We start from the raw sequence: 12,415 nt of genomic DNA, 5'->3' as shown, positions 1-12,415 counted from the left end.
TTACAACGCAGTAATTAATCTACATAGGTTAACTTCAGTTTGTCCTCGGAGTCATTTTAAATCCGCTGGTATGTTTGGCGGTTTGGACTTCACTCATGCCAGTTTCATGTCGAGCGCATCCGCACTAGGACTCAAGAAATGCACCAACGTGAGCGGCGCCGTTGCAAAACTTCGTTCTGCGCGTGAAAAAGTGTAATGCCGTCCCGATCGTTCTGTTAACGCGCTTTTTTTTTTTTTTTTCAACACGCGCTTTTGAAGCGTTCTGCAGCATACCACGCGGAATCAAAGCATTTTATTTGGCGCTATGGTCTGGTGCGTTTTCACTAAAACAAAGGCCCTGTAAGCTTGTGAGGCGACAAAAATAGGAATTCGTGTCGGTCGTGGTAAGACTTCAGACGATTTCCTTAACGCAAATGGCAAAACGAAAACTGATGTGAAGGGGGGGGGGGGGGGGGGGTTAAGCTCCGATTTTAAGGGTGTGACGTAATATAGTGTTAATCGCTCCCGTTGGTTGACTCTCCTTGGGGATCCTCGTTCGCGTCCATTCACTTTTGCCACTCCTTTATCTCCTCGCAAATACTCATTAGCGTGAACAGCCGGATACGATGCCACATTTTGCGAAAGACCAGCCGACATCCCAAACGTGCTTCACATTGGGATCGAAGGAAGGCTGGATTCCGATCTCGCTCTCTCATCTGAGTTGAGAATCCCCGAGTTTGGCAACTCCTGCCAAATCGGCCATGTCACGCGGTCGAGTGACGTCAGTCAATCCTACGACCAATTAGCGTCCGACTATGCCAGCTGCCAGCTACCATTTTTCTGGAAAACAGCGCCTTTAAAGCTATGGCGTTGAAAGCTTCGTATTATGTCAGAACCAAAGCGGTCAATGTACAGAACTTCTTATGCTTGAACACACGCATACGCACTCTGAACATCGATATTAGCTATCCCTATAGGCGCCTCCAACGTTTCCCAGTCGAGATAATGATAAGGAGTGGCACCGCCATAGGGCCGTGGAGATAGGGAGCGCCCCCGCTGCCACGACTACGTGGCTACGCAATGAATCACGCGACATGCCATTCGCGCTATGCTTTTTTTTTTTTTCCCTGATTCCATGGCTAAAAAACAAAAATAAGTCAGACAATAATTTTCCTTTTTTTTTTTTTTTTTTCTGAGGAACTACAACTCAGCGAATAACACACGCCGAACATGAAAGCCAGCTTTTTATTTACCTTCCTGGATAAATTATATTGCTCCAAATTGCTTCCGCCAGTAAATAAGGAAGCATATGCATCTTCTCGTCCCTTATTGACGCTGGAGAGACTGTTGGCTGCTTTCGCACAGTACTATAACCAGCTTTTCATGGAGATACAGTGGAAGAAAGAGAGGGGAAGATGATGTGCGTTACCCTTCAAGCCAATACTCCATCTAGGCGCTTGTGTTATGTCAGGAAGCCAACGAAACTGTTGGTATGCACGCGACAGGCACAAAAACACATACGGGTAAGCGTCCCTCAAATAATGTGGAAAATTTAACATGAGGTTTATTCCTACCGAAAAGCTTGTATTTACGTAGACAGCAGAGAACTCCCGTAAAAAGCAATACATGTACCCAAAGCCTCACAAAACTCTCGCCAAGAGTACTCTTTTAAAGCTTCTGAATCATGACCGACCCCTCTGAAGGCCGCCCACGCTGGACAACTGGACCTATATATATATATATATATTTTTTTTTTTCAGATAAAGAACGGCTGTCTTTCCAGCGGAATGCTTATTTCATTTAAATCACTTCGTTTATTTCTAAGCATCCTGAGCCGTTATTCAGTGCGGTCTAACATTATGCACTTTGAATTCCACGTCAATTATATACCGGCAGCTTCTTTTTTTTTTTTTTTTTTAGGTTTATAAACACCAAACGGACTGAAATAATCTATATATTACATTCTTGATTTCGAGCATGGCCTATTGTATTCCCCCTGTGTGATCGGTACGGCCGCGTGATGCAGTTCCTCTGAGGCGTCATTTTGTTTTGTTTTTAACGTTTCCATGCTTGTTTGGTATTCGAGCTCTAGTGTTAATGTCTGATAAAAAGCCCTCTGTAAGCCATGCAGTACTCTTTTTCGTGCTGTGCGTGTTAGAGTAATTCTCGTGGAGTAGCCGATTATCTGGAACGCCATCGTCACACCTTGCGCAAAAAATTGGGTGTGGGTTATGTCAGTCGAGCGGTTGACGTTGATGCCATTTTCATGACGAATTTTAGGTTCGGTTTTACCACCTAACGGGGTAAAACCGAACCATGACACTTGTGGATTGCCTGACCTTGAGAATGATCCCCAGAAAAAGAAAAACAAAATGTCATTCTGAATTCGAACTCAAAAGGTAGATCCACAATTTATATATATATTGCGGAACTATCGCCGCAACCCTACGCGTTTAAATGGCACTCTCTCGCGTGGCATGTCATCGTCTTATTAACTTCCAACCATACACTCCCTATAGTAAGCTCCTCAGCCACAAATGTCGCCGATCTTGGCCTGAAGCCTGACCTTGAAACTCGAGCCTTGAACCGAAACCGAGGTGAAACGCCACGTGCCTTCGCACATACTTCGCGTTTGGCCAGCTTAGCTAAGTGGACTGCAGTTCCTTTTAAACTCACAAAGCCCTGTTTTTGGTTAAACGTGCAATATGTGCAGTCCTTCAAATGTGAAAGATATGACCAATGGGTCTTATACCAGGGGTCTCAAACTCGCGTTGATGTGAGGGCCGCATTGAGAAAATGTCGCCTCACGGAGACTGGGAGCCGTGAAAAAAAAAAAAAAAAAAGCAATAAGAACAGAAACGCTGAACAGGAAAAAGAAGACATTTAAAAAGCTAGAAATAAATATATAACAAAATTCTCCTTACCAAACCATCTCATTTTTGGTGGAGCAGAAAAGCTGTGCATGCTAAATTACGCCTAAAAACCGGACAGACGCTACACGGGGATGGCTCGGGGAGAACTACTGAGAGGTTGATAGATACCACAGTCACTTATCCTGAAGAGAGACGACAAGAAATGAGGATTCGGAGGTGACAGAGCGGATTATCCGGCACTTCGCTCTTAGCTGATACGCGTTCACCTGATTAAGGGATAAACGCCTCTTTTTGATTTCCACACCCCTGGGGATGAAGCCTTTTAGTTTTTTTTTTTAGGTGGAAGATGAGTCTGGTGGCAAAGCCGGCTCGCGCAGCTGGTGAGCTTTCAGGCCCGGCCACATGGACACTTCCCAGTCGCAAGCGCGCGCGCGCGCCTGAACGTCCAGCATCACCTCCCGCTGGGCGTTTAAAAGATTTGCTTTTTTTTTTTAGCGTCTCCAAGCTACTCAGGCTATGAGAGACGCCGTAGTTGGGGGCTCCGGAAATTTCGACCACCTGGGGTTCTTTAACGCGCACTGACATCGCACAGCACACGGGCGCCTTGCTTTTCGCCTCCATCGAAAAGCGACCGCCGAGGCTGGGATTCGATCCCGCATCCTTGGGAACAATGGTCGAGCGCCGTAACCACTGTGCCAACCTGGCGGGGCGCGTCTAAGAGAGGGGAAAGTCGCGAGGTCCTATTGTTGCAAACCGGACTTCGCTTCCGAAGCGCGCGCAGGCGCAACGCTCGCGCTTGGGCTCGCTTCGCGTCTAGCGCATGCGTAGACCGGTTCCAGCGTACGTTTGTGCGCGCAGGTGCGTAGCACCTACGCTTGGGAAGCGTCGAGGAGCAGGGCCTTTAGTGGTGGTGAATGGCGTCGGCAGGTCGCATCACACAGCCCGCTGGGCCGCATGCGGACCGCGGGCGGAGTGTTTGACAACTCTGATCTTTTCATGTTGAAGTTTGCAGTCTCTTTAGGCGAGCTCTTGAAACGGACGTAATTGATTCGTGGTCCATGTTAACACGATGCGCGACCGCCGTCTTGTACTGTTTCCATCTCGTGCCCGCCAAGCCCGGAGTTTGTTTCCGCACCGAGGGACGCAAACGTGGCCTGCCTGCCGGGTGACTATATACACACAAAGCTCGCAGCCTCGTACGCCGTCCGGACGAAGTAGTTCTAACTATTTATGCAATTTTCGTGGCTGTGAAGACGACGGAGAAAAGCGAAATGTGCCTTTTCTCTTCTTCTGGACTGGCCCCAGCGTTTTCACCTCGAAGCTCACCACATACATTTTGCTCTGTTTACTCTACGCTTCGTACGGGCTCTCGAAAGTTAGCAGTGGTCGAAGGCTCTAGGTATTATTGGCGACAAATTTATGGTCTGCTATTAGAATTGAATTAAGCGTTTAACCAATTTTTATACGCGCATTCGTGAATGAACTCGCAGCTAACAGAAAATGAATATTTTACGTGTTCAGCGTTGGAAAAAAAAAAAAAACGCGATGCCTCTGCTTGCAAATGTGTAATAAAAAATCTCCCACACAGCACGTGTAATGCGGAAGTTCGGTTTCATAACTTAGCTGCTCGTTAAGGCAATTCGTTTTCATAACTTCACTGCCATCCCACTGACCGCCTCCATCTTACTACGGTATATGCGCGATAGAGGTCGAATGCCAGAGTAATGCTGCGTGTTCGCTTAATTTCATCCCGACAACATCCACCCGGAAACTCCATCTTCAGTATATCATAAGTATACCTTGGGCAAAAGGGACAGTTTACACGCTCTGAAATATGCACCATTATCGACTATGGTCACCCTGGACAAGTGGAGGTACTCTCCCTCTCTCTCTCTCTCTCTCTCTCTGACGATGGGCACCCAAAACTATTCCCCTCAGCAAATACCGTGGTAGCCGAAACATTTGATAGTTTTATTGCAATTATTTGATCACGGAATGATTTCTTGTTTCATTAGGCCTTATATGCAGAGGTGGTCGGCAGAATATATAGATAACAGTGCACTGTCAACATCTTTCTTTTTTCATGCGCATAAAACCACCGAGGTTGCCAAAAACATATGAAAGGAGAGACCCGTGTTGGCAGCTCCTGCCAAACGCAACGTCAGGCAACCCTGCGTCCAGTCAGTGCGTGGCCATCTCAGCTGCCAGCTATGCCGTCGTGCTCGTGATCTTTATTTAGCTCACAATCCCGACGCCGTATTTTCTGGTGAACAGGGTCTTTAAAAAAACGGTCAAAAAGTGAACGGACGCTCAGTAAAGCACAGTTATGTGCATCGAAGCATCGCCTCCAAGAAGCTTGGCATGCTCGTCTTTTTAAAACCAAGTATTCAGCCTCACGCTTTGTTCCGCGTTAACAAGGCCTCAACATATCTTCTTGAAAATGGTAGTCCATGTCGCGCGATATAACAAGGGTGTCTTAAAAAAAAAAAAAAAAAAAGCGGCGCACACTAAACAAGGACTAGAAAGGCCTATACACCACTGCCGTCAGCGATTGTGATGTCTAGTTTTTCTCGCCCTTGTTCAGTGTGCGTGTTTCTTTTCTTTTTTTTTCAATATGATGTACCAACTAGCTCAAATTTCATTCTTACTTAATACGAATGGTGGCTTGAGACGCGGTTCTTCGTGCCCTTCTAACATCAGCTGCTCCGAACATGCCAACATGATCGCTTTTGTTAAGTCAGCAGAAGTAAAGCATGCGAGTAGCGCGTTTGTTTAAAGCGTGTTCCTTTCAATGTGCGAGCGGTATAGTGGATATTGGCGAATATATTCCCGCCGACCTGAGTATAGAACTCTGTTCGAACGAGCACAAAATTCCTGACGCAGCAAGAACGCATGCATATTGTAAGAAAGTGTCACGAGTCCAAAGGTGTGAACTATACCCGTTGTTGCTTCTGTGACCGTATGCATTGACCGGTCTCTCAACAAGTGACGAATCTTTCGGTATACAGCGCCGACACGAAATTAGTTTTCTCCGAGTCGTATTCCTGGTCACTTATCCAATCGCTTTATTTGTTTTTTTTTTCTTTTTTTTTTTTTTTTTTGTCAGAGCGCGCAACTCGCCTGAATAGAAAAATGCGCAAAGCGAAAAAAGTTGGCTGTGGTCATGGAGGAAGGAAAAAGCTGAGAAGCCCCATGTATCCCTGATGTATTTCGAAAAACGTGCCATGCCGGAAGTCACGTGCTTTTGTTTAGCCTAGATATGGGGCAAATAGCAACAGCGTCAGCGTTGTTATGGGGCAGCATGGCTGTCGGCGTCGGATGGCGCGGAGAAGCGCTCAGACGGGGAAGTGCACACAGGAATGCGAGGGGAAAAGCTGCCCCATGTGTAGGTGGCACCACAGCGTTTTTCCGGTCGCGGACCGGCGTCGCGAAAAGTGACGTCGCAGCCTCTCCTCAGTTTGTTCCTTCCTCCATGGCTGTGGTTTAGCTCTGGTTAACTCTGGTTGAATTGCGAAAGCAACGGCTCCCTGGCTACGCTCGAGGCCAAATGAAGAGTCGGATGCATAAGTTAACTCACCAGTGTTAGATCATTTTTATGCCACAGCCGGTCGCACACAGAACACACACACTTCCAAAGGGTTTGTTCGTGAAGCGGAGGTGAAACTCTCGCGTGGCCGACTGGTGCTCGGCCACTCTTTGTGAAAAGTCTGCGCGCCGACCACCTTCGACGTCTCTAGGCTGAACGATTAAACCGGCCAAAGTCATCTTCCTTCTTTTCTGGAGACGTGCAGCGCGCTCTTGATCCGTTTCTTCTGCACGCCGTCTCCTGAGGGTTTCGTTGCGCTTGCCATTTGTGGCTACGGCATACGAGTGTGGAGCGAAAGCTTTGGCTGCGGGCGACCGAGCGTTGCATCGAACACAACCAGCGTTCCGTTGAACGCGTGAAATTTCACCGGCGTTTTAGGTTGTGGTGGTAAAGGCGTTTATTGCATCTAAATATGGGGGACACTTAAGCTCCGCCTTTAAGGGTATGACGGGATAGCGTGTAAGCTACACCAGCCCACATATAAATCTCAGCTTTAACCAAGCCGCATGAACGTGCCTTAGTGGCCTATAGGGGTAGCGTGAATACCGTGCAGGATCCTGGCAGGCTGATTCTGACATTAACGTCCCGCGTGAAACGAGAGACCCAAGTTGGCAGCTCCTGCCATTTGCGGCTACGGCATACGAGCATACACGACGAGCCGAGCTGGCTGGCGTAGTGCTGCTTTCGCAACACAAAAATAAAAAAAAAAAAGAACACGTTGAACCTGGAAGTATACGCTTAGCTTGCGCGGTCCTGTCGCTAAAACGTTTTTCAAAGCTACGAGAGGTGCTTACAAATGTCGCCTCCTGGGTTCGAACTCCTGCTATTAAACGATGCAGACAGCTCCTGCCAAATCGGCCACGCCACGTGGTCACGTGACGTCGCGTGACGTCGCATAACTCTACGACCAATGAGTGCCCGGACGTGTAAGGTGCCACAGACATGCCCATTATTTTTCGCTCTCAACGCCTACAATACCGACGCCGGATTTTCTGGGGTCTTCAACGCTGCCGCGTTAAAAGAGCATCGCGTTGATAGCACTGATAGAAAAACAAAACAAAATCACAGAACCGGCTAAGGTTGCGATAAGCAACACAGTGCTATCAACGCGATGCTTTTTTTTTAAAGCGGCAGCGCGTTGATAGCACTGTGTTGCTTATCGCAACCTTAGCCGGTTCTGTGATTTTGTTTTTTCGTTTGTGCTTGTTTTGCAGCGTAATGACGCGATTGTGTTTCGCAAACATGCTACTCACGAGACGAGTTACCTGCTCTTTTGATGAGCGTCGAGTTCTGTCGCGTCAATTGTGGGGAAAGAGAATAAAATGGGAACGCCGATATTCGGGAGTATGCCTTTCAGTATCTCTTGCGAAACAACTGCACATCGGAGATAAACACTGGGGTCCGAAACTTTGAGCCTCGAGTTTGGGACCTTAGCCCAGGAGGAAGATAATAGTAGCGGCTTCCAAGACTACCCCTGGAAGGCCTTCAGTAGGCTCCTCAATGGCAAGCGTTGTGCTACAGAACTGTCTGTATTCGCCCCACGTACAGTCCTGAGCTTGATGAAAGGTAACGCACGACCGCGTGGAAGATAGGGGTTGGCGCGGTGCTGTTCCATCTGTTAGCCATGCCCCGCGCACTACGAGCACTCTTTGCATCTACAGATCTGCAGCTAAAATTTGGTCCGGTGTCACAAGGCAGGAAGTGATATAACTGCTCGATTCGTGCATTTCGGCCGAACGCTTGTGTCTATCGATTGTAGCGGGAAAACAAAAACAGCAAAATAAAGATGAACGAAACTAACACGTAAATGCACTCTTGCAAGCGCACCTCTGCCACGAATGTTCCTTGCATCTATTGCACATAGTCCACCTTAGTATAGCGCATCATACCACCCGCCGGCCTCTTCCTCAGTCCTATAGGTGACATTGAGGTGTAAAAGGCACCAAATTATTTGCTATTCTCCACTAGGTGCTCCCATCGTTGGACTGCGCCTCAAAGGACGTTGGCATTTTGCGAGCTCAGTGGCAACTTCGAAAGCCGCGCTTTCATTAATCCCCCCACATGCTCAATAATTATTGAGGTTGACGCCTTTTGGAGGCCAAGCAGATACGCATGAACCCCCGCTCATCCATGACTTTCACACCGTTATCTGCCCTACGCACAGGTGAAAGATTGTGTTGAAAGAAGTGGAAAACGACGAAAACAGTCCATTCAAGACATTGCATGGGAATAGGCACATCAGCCGAGCAAGGACAACGCTCCGCACATGCGCCTATTGGCCGCTGTCTTCTTGACGACCTCTTGGTTATGTGGAAACAGCCCGCCACACTCGCTCCTGCTAATCCTATTTGCTTTTAAGTGCATATTCACCAAAAAAAAAAAAAAAAAAAAAATTACACTCGACCAGTTCTCCGCACTCCTTTCCCTGTAATGGTTGAAGAATTTGAGGCGAAAAGCATTTTTTTGTTTATTTATTTATTTATTTATTTTATTTTTTTTTGTTAACGTTGGGTTCTTTGACGCAGCATGGTTTCTTTGTATACGACCTTCAGCGGACCGTCGTACCCTGAGGGTATGACGCACGTCCTTTGCGCTCCGGTAGACGTCCTGGGCTACAATAAGCAGTTCCTGCTCGTGGCTGGTTGCACGGGCTATTCGGACGAATCCTTGATTAACCTCTCATACTCTCGGACAACAGTATTCAGTGGTCCTCCTGTGAGACCAGTGACACAACTCTGGCTGGCACCGCGGCCATATTGCCGTGTGCTAAATCTGTTTCAATACTCGAGGAGGTGGCGTTCGGCGTTTCGCACCGTTCAGGACTTTTTGACGGGTTAGTTGGTATACATGATCTTGATTTTTATAACGCTGAAGAAACACCACAGGAAGAAAGACACAAAAGGACAGAAGCGCTTCTGTCCTTTTGCGTCTTTCTTCCTGTGGTGTTTCTTCAGCGCTATAAAAATCAAGATCATGCACCGTTCAGAGACGACTGTAAGTGTAGCACCGGAACATATATGCTTTCACAGCAGCATGCAAGCGGCAGATTTTAAAACAAAAACAGCCCAACGCTCAGTAATCACTCCTTCCTGCGTTCCACACATAAGAGCTATAACCTGACAACATCTACGAAAGCAAGTGCTTCGCTTGCTAGCCCTCCTCCCCCATCACATCGTAGCGCATATTTCTGTTCATGTTCTCTTTTTTTTTTTTTTTTTTTTTTTGCGAGCGTCAAGAAAAAATTACATCCATTCTTCGCTGCCAGCAGTTCGCCGGGACTGGATGAAACGAGCAGTGACATCAGTTGTCGGCACATTGACGCCGCACTCATTTCAGCTGCCGATGGAAAAAGGCGCTCGTAGTACGTGGGGTGTGCGCCACAAACGAAACAGCCCCACCGTCGCAGCAAGCTGTCTGCCATGCGCTCGCGCGTTCCCTTTCACAAAGCTTACGACTGTACAGGTAGAATGTGCGTTCGAGACGCTTGCGCTAAAACGCTAATTGATACTAATTGTCTGATTTACGGCGTCTTTAGCACAAATTGTCCGTGTAATACAAAGCTTCACTGACGCGCATGACACTTTATCGCCTAACCGCTATGATTATGTAAACTATAAAGTATATTACATCATAATATCTGTAGCTATGTATTCCGAGGTCCTTTTCTGGTCTATACCCGCCGCGGTAGTTAAAGGGTAGGCACTTTGCTACTGAGCCAGAGTGTACATGGTTTCAATTCCAAACTAGGCGGCTGCGCTTCGATGGAGGCAACACAGAATATATCATCTGTTAGAATCCCTATCGCGAACTATATAGCCTGCAGCTTGTCCATAACAGATGGACGCTAAACGGGAAGCGTGATGGTATGATACCGTCCTGAACGCTGCTCAAAAATTGATTGCGTCACAGCTTTTACCTCAAGTTCACGTGATAGTTTGGTATATTACTTCCTGTCCACACTTCCTGCCCACGCCACGCATAAGGCAAGTAAGGGTTTCGCCTTAAATAGCGAATATGCGACGTTCGATTTCAGTGCACGGTTAATACCCCCAAGTGGTCTAAATTAATCCCGAGTCATGTACCTAGGCGTCGTTCATAGTCTGATTCTCTCCAGGACGCTAAATCCCACACACCATACCATATCATACCATACCGTATCGTACTGTATACCATACTGCCATACCGCACCATACCGTACCTTACTATAGCATACCATGTCATACCTTTCTTGTCTTTCCCTGAGTAATTCAAATTATTCAAAGCAAGGCCGCAGAGTTGGCCAGAGGGGATCCGCAAGGATCGATTCTAGCCCGCCCCCTTATTTAACCTAGATATTAAGGATCTCGGCCAAGCTATTCACCATTGTCGGGTTTTCCATGACGCAGATGACGCGTCTTTCCTATCGCGTTACGTCACCCCTGTCAAGCCGTCGCTAAACTGCAAATTGGCAGTGCAAGTATCATAAAATTTTACTGTACGGGTTTAATTTCGGTTTATCAAAATAAAGCGCTTTCACAACCCATTGAAGCTTATTCCTGTCACGATTTCGGTATTTCTTCGTTCTCCACTATGTAACAGACGGGCCTGCTCTCTTATTCCATATCTGTCAAGTGTCGATTGTTGCGGTATCATGCCAGTATATCTTGGAAAAATAATTTATGTTTGCGGGCGTCCGCGCAAAATAGCTCACATGCTATGCTCAATTTAAACGTTACACCCGATACATACCAGGAGAATATTTCACGTGGATATGTGTAGTGTGTTGTGCCATGGATCTCGGTTCGTCCTTTGTATTGCGTTTTGGCGTCACGTGACTGTTTGCTTATTACATCCTGTCATCCGAGCTCGTATGTATAGTATGAGCCAGTGCTAGAGAGGATCCCCTAATTTAGTGTGGAGAGATATTTGTTAAAATGTGGAATAGCTTTCCTTTCTAGTCGTGTGGTTGTTCTTTGGTGGATTTTAGCGTGTAATCACTCCCTTATTATGTATTGTGTGCCATCTACCGACAATCCTTGTCTGTTTTCGTGCCCTCGTATTCCTTCGGTTATGTTTTGTAAGCAAGGTGTTACTGTTAATTCCCCGCGGGCTAAAGCATTTTGTCGTGAGTATGCCTCTGCTCCAACCCTTCGTGTACATGCGACATGTGACCACATGTGACCTTGACCCCATTAGTGCACCCCCTTGTTTAATTGAACACTGGTAGAACACACTCGAGAGCGCCCCATTCTTCTCGCCGTTCCCATTTCCTCGGTGGGGGGGAAATTCGCCCAGCATGAAGTGCGCGGCAGTTTTCGGTTAGCACACAGTGAGGCGCCGCTTACTGCAGAGGAGGCTCCAAGGAGGCTCCTCGTGCAGCTTGGTCTTCGTAAATGCAGTCAAGAGTGGCCGCAGGAAGCAGAGGAGCTTATTTTTTGCGAAGTAAATAATTCTAACCGTGTGCTGTCTGAGGGCCACGGATGAAGTGAGCATCGTAATTTGTCGCAACTAGAATTTTCTTCCTCCTGTTGATTACGAAGGTAAAGGAGGCGTTTATTGTTTACGTGCCGTGCTCGTCTAACAAGTCCGGCAAGAACAGCGTTCCGCTGCTCCTTATCTGCGCGCCCAATCGCGGTTATCGTCGAGGGCAGGCTTCGCCCTTGTGCAGAAGGGCCCGGTGCTCCGGGGACACACGTCGCGAAGCACCGTTGGCCGCGAAGAGGGGCGGAGGCGGCCTACCGTTTCGGCGGCCGCGAAAGGGGGTCGTCGGGCAGCGCCGCACGCCGGCCGTTCCGGGCGGCGCGCTCCCGGAACCCCGTTCGTGACGCCGCGCGCACGTTTCAACAATACGGCCATTAGCAGGAGGATCCCTTGGCGCTGCCATCAATACGGGTAGCAGGCAACGTTTTATTAGTCCGCCTTATTTTCGTCAGTCACGTTGTAACGTGACGTTTCGGGCTTCTGCTTTCTACCAGCCCTGACCTCGCCGAGGGAGGAG

The 12,415-nt window shown here is 47.8% G+C and overlaps 1 protein-coding gene and 1 long non-coding RNA gene across 2 annotated transcripts in view; one reads left to right on the top strand and one right to left on the bottom strand.

Annotated features, from left to right (window-relative positions):
* The window catches only part of LOC146202183 (uncharacterized), a 199,529-nt gene that overhangs the window by 29,335 nt on the left and 157,779 nt on the right, over positions 1–12,415 (top strand). The window lies entirely within an intron of this gene.
* Positions 1–12,415, bottom strand: part of Cad96Ca (tyrosine kinase receptor Cad96Ca) — a 108,255-nt gene that overhangs the window by 52,138 nt on the left and 43,702 nt on the right. The window lies entirely within an intron of this gene.

Source organism: Amblyomma maculatum, chromosome 1 (genome assembly GCF_055883805.1).
Source record: "Amblyomma maculatum isolate TAMU_Amacu chromosome 1, ASM5588380v1, whole genome shotgun sequence".
Taxonomy (NCBI): Eukaryota; Metazoa; Arthropoda; class Arachnida; order Ixodida; family Ixodidae; genus Amblyomma; species Amblyomma maculatum.
This window is presented reverse-complemented; position numbering and strand designations above follow the sequence as displayed.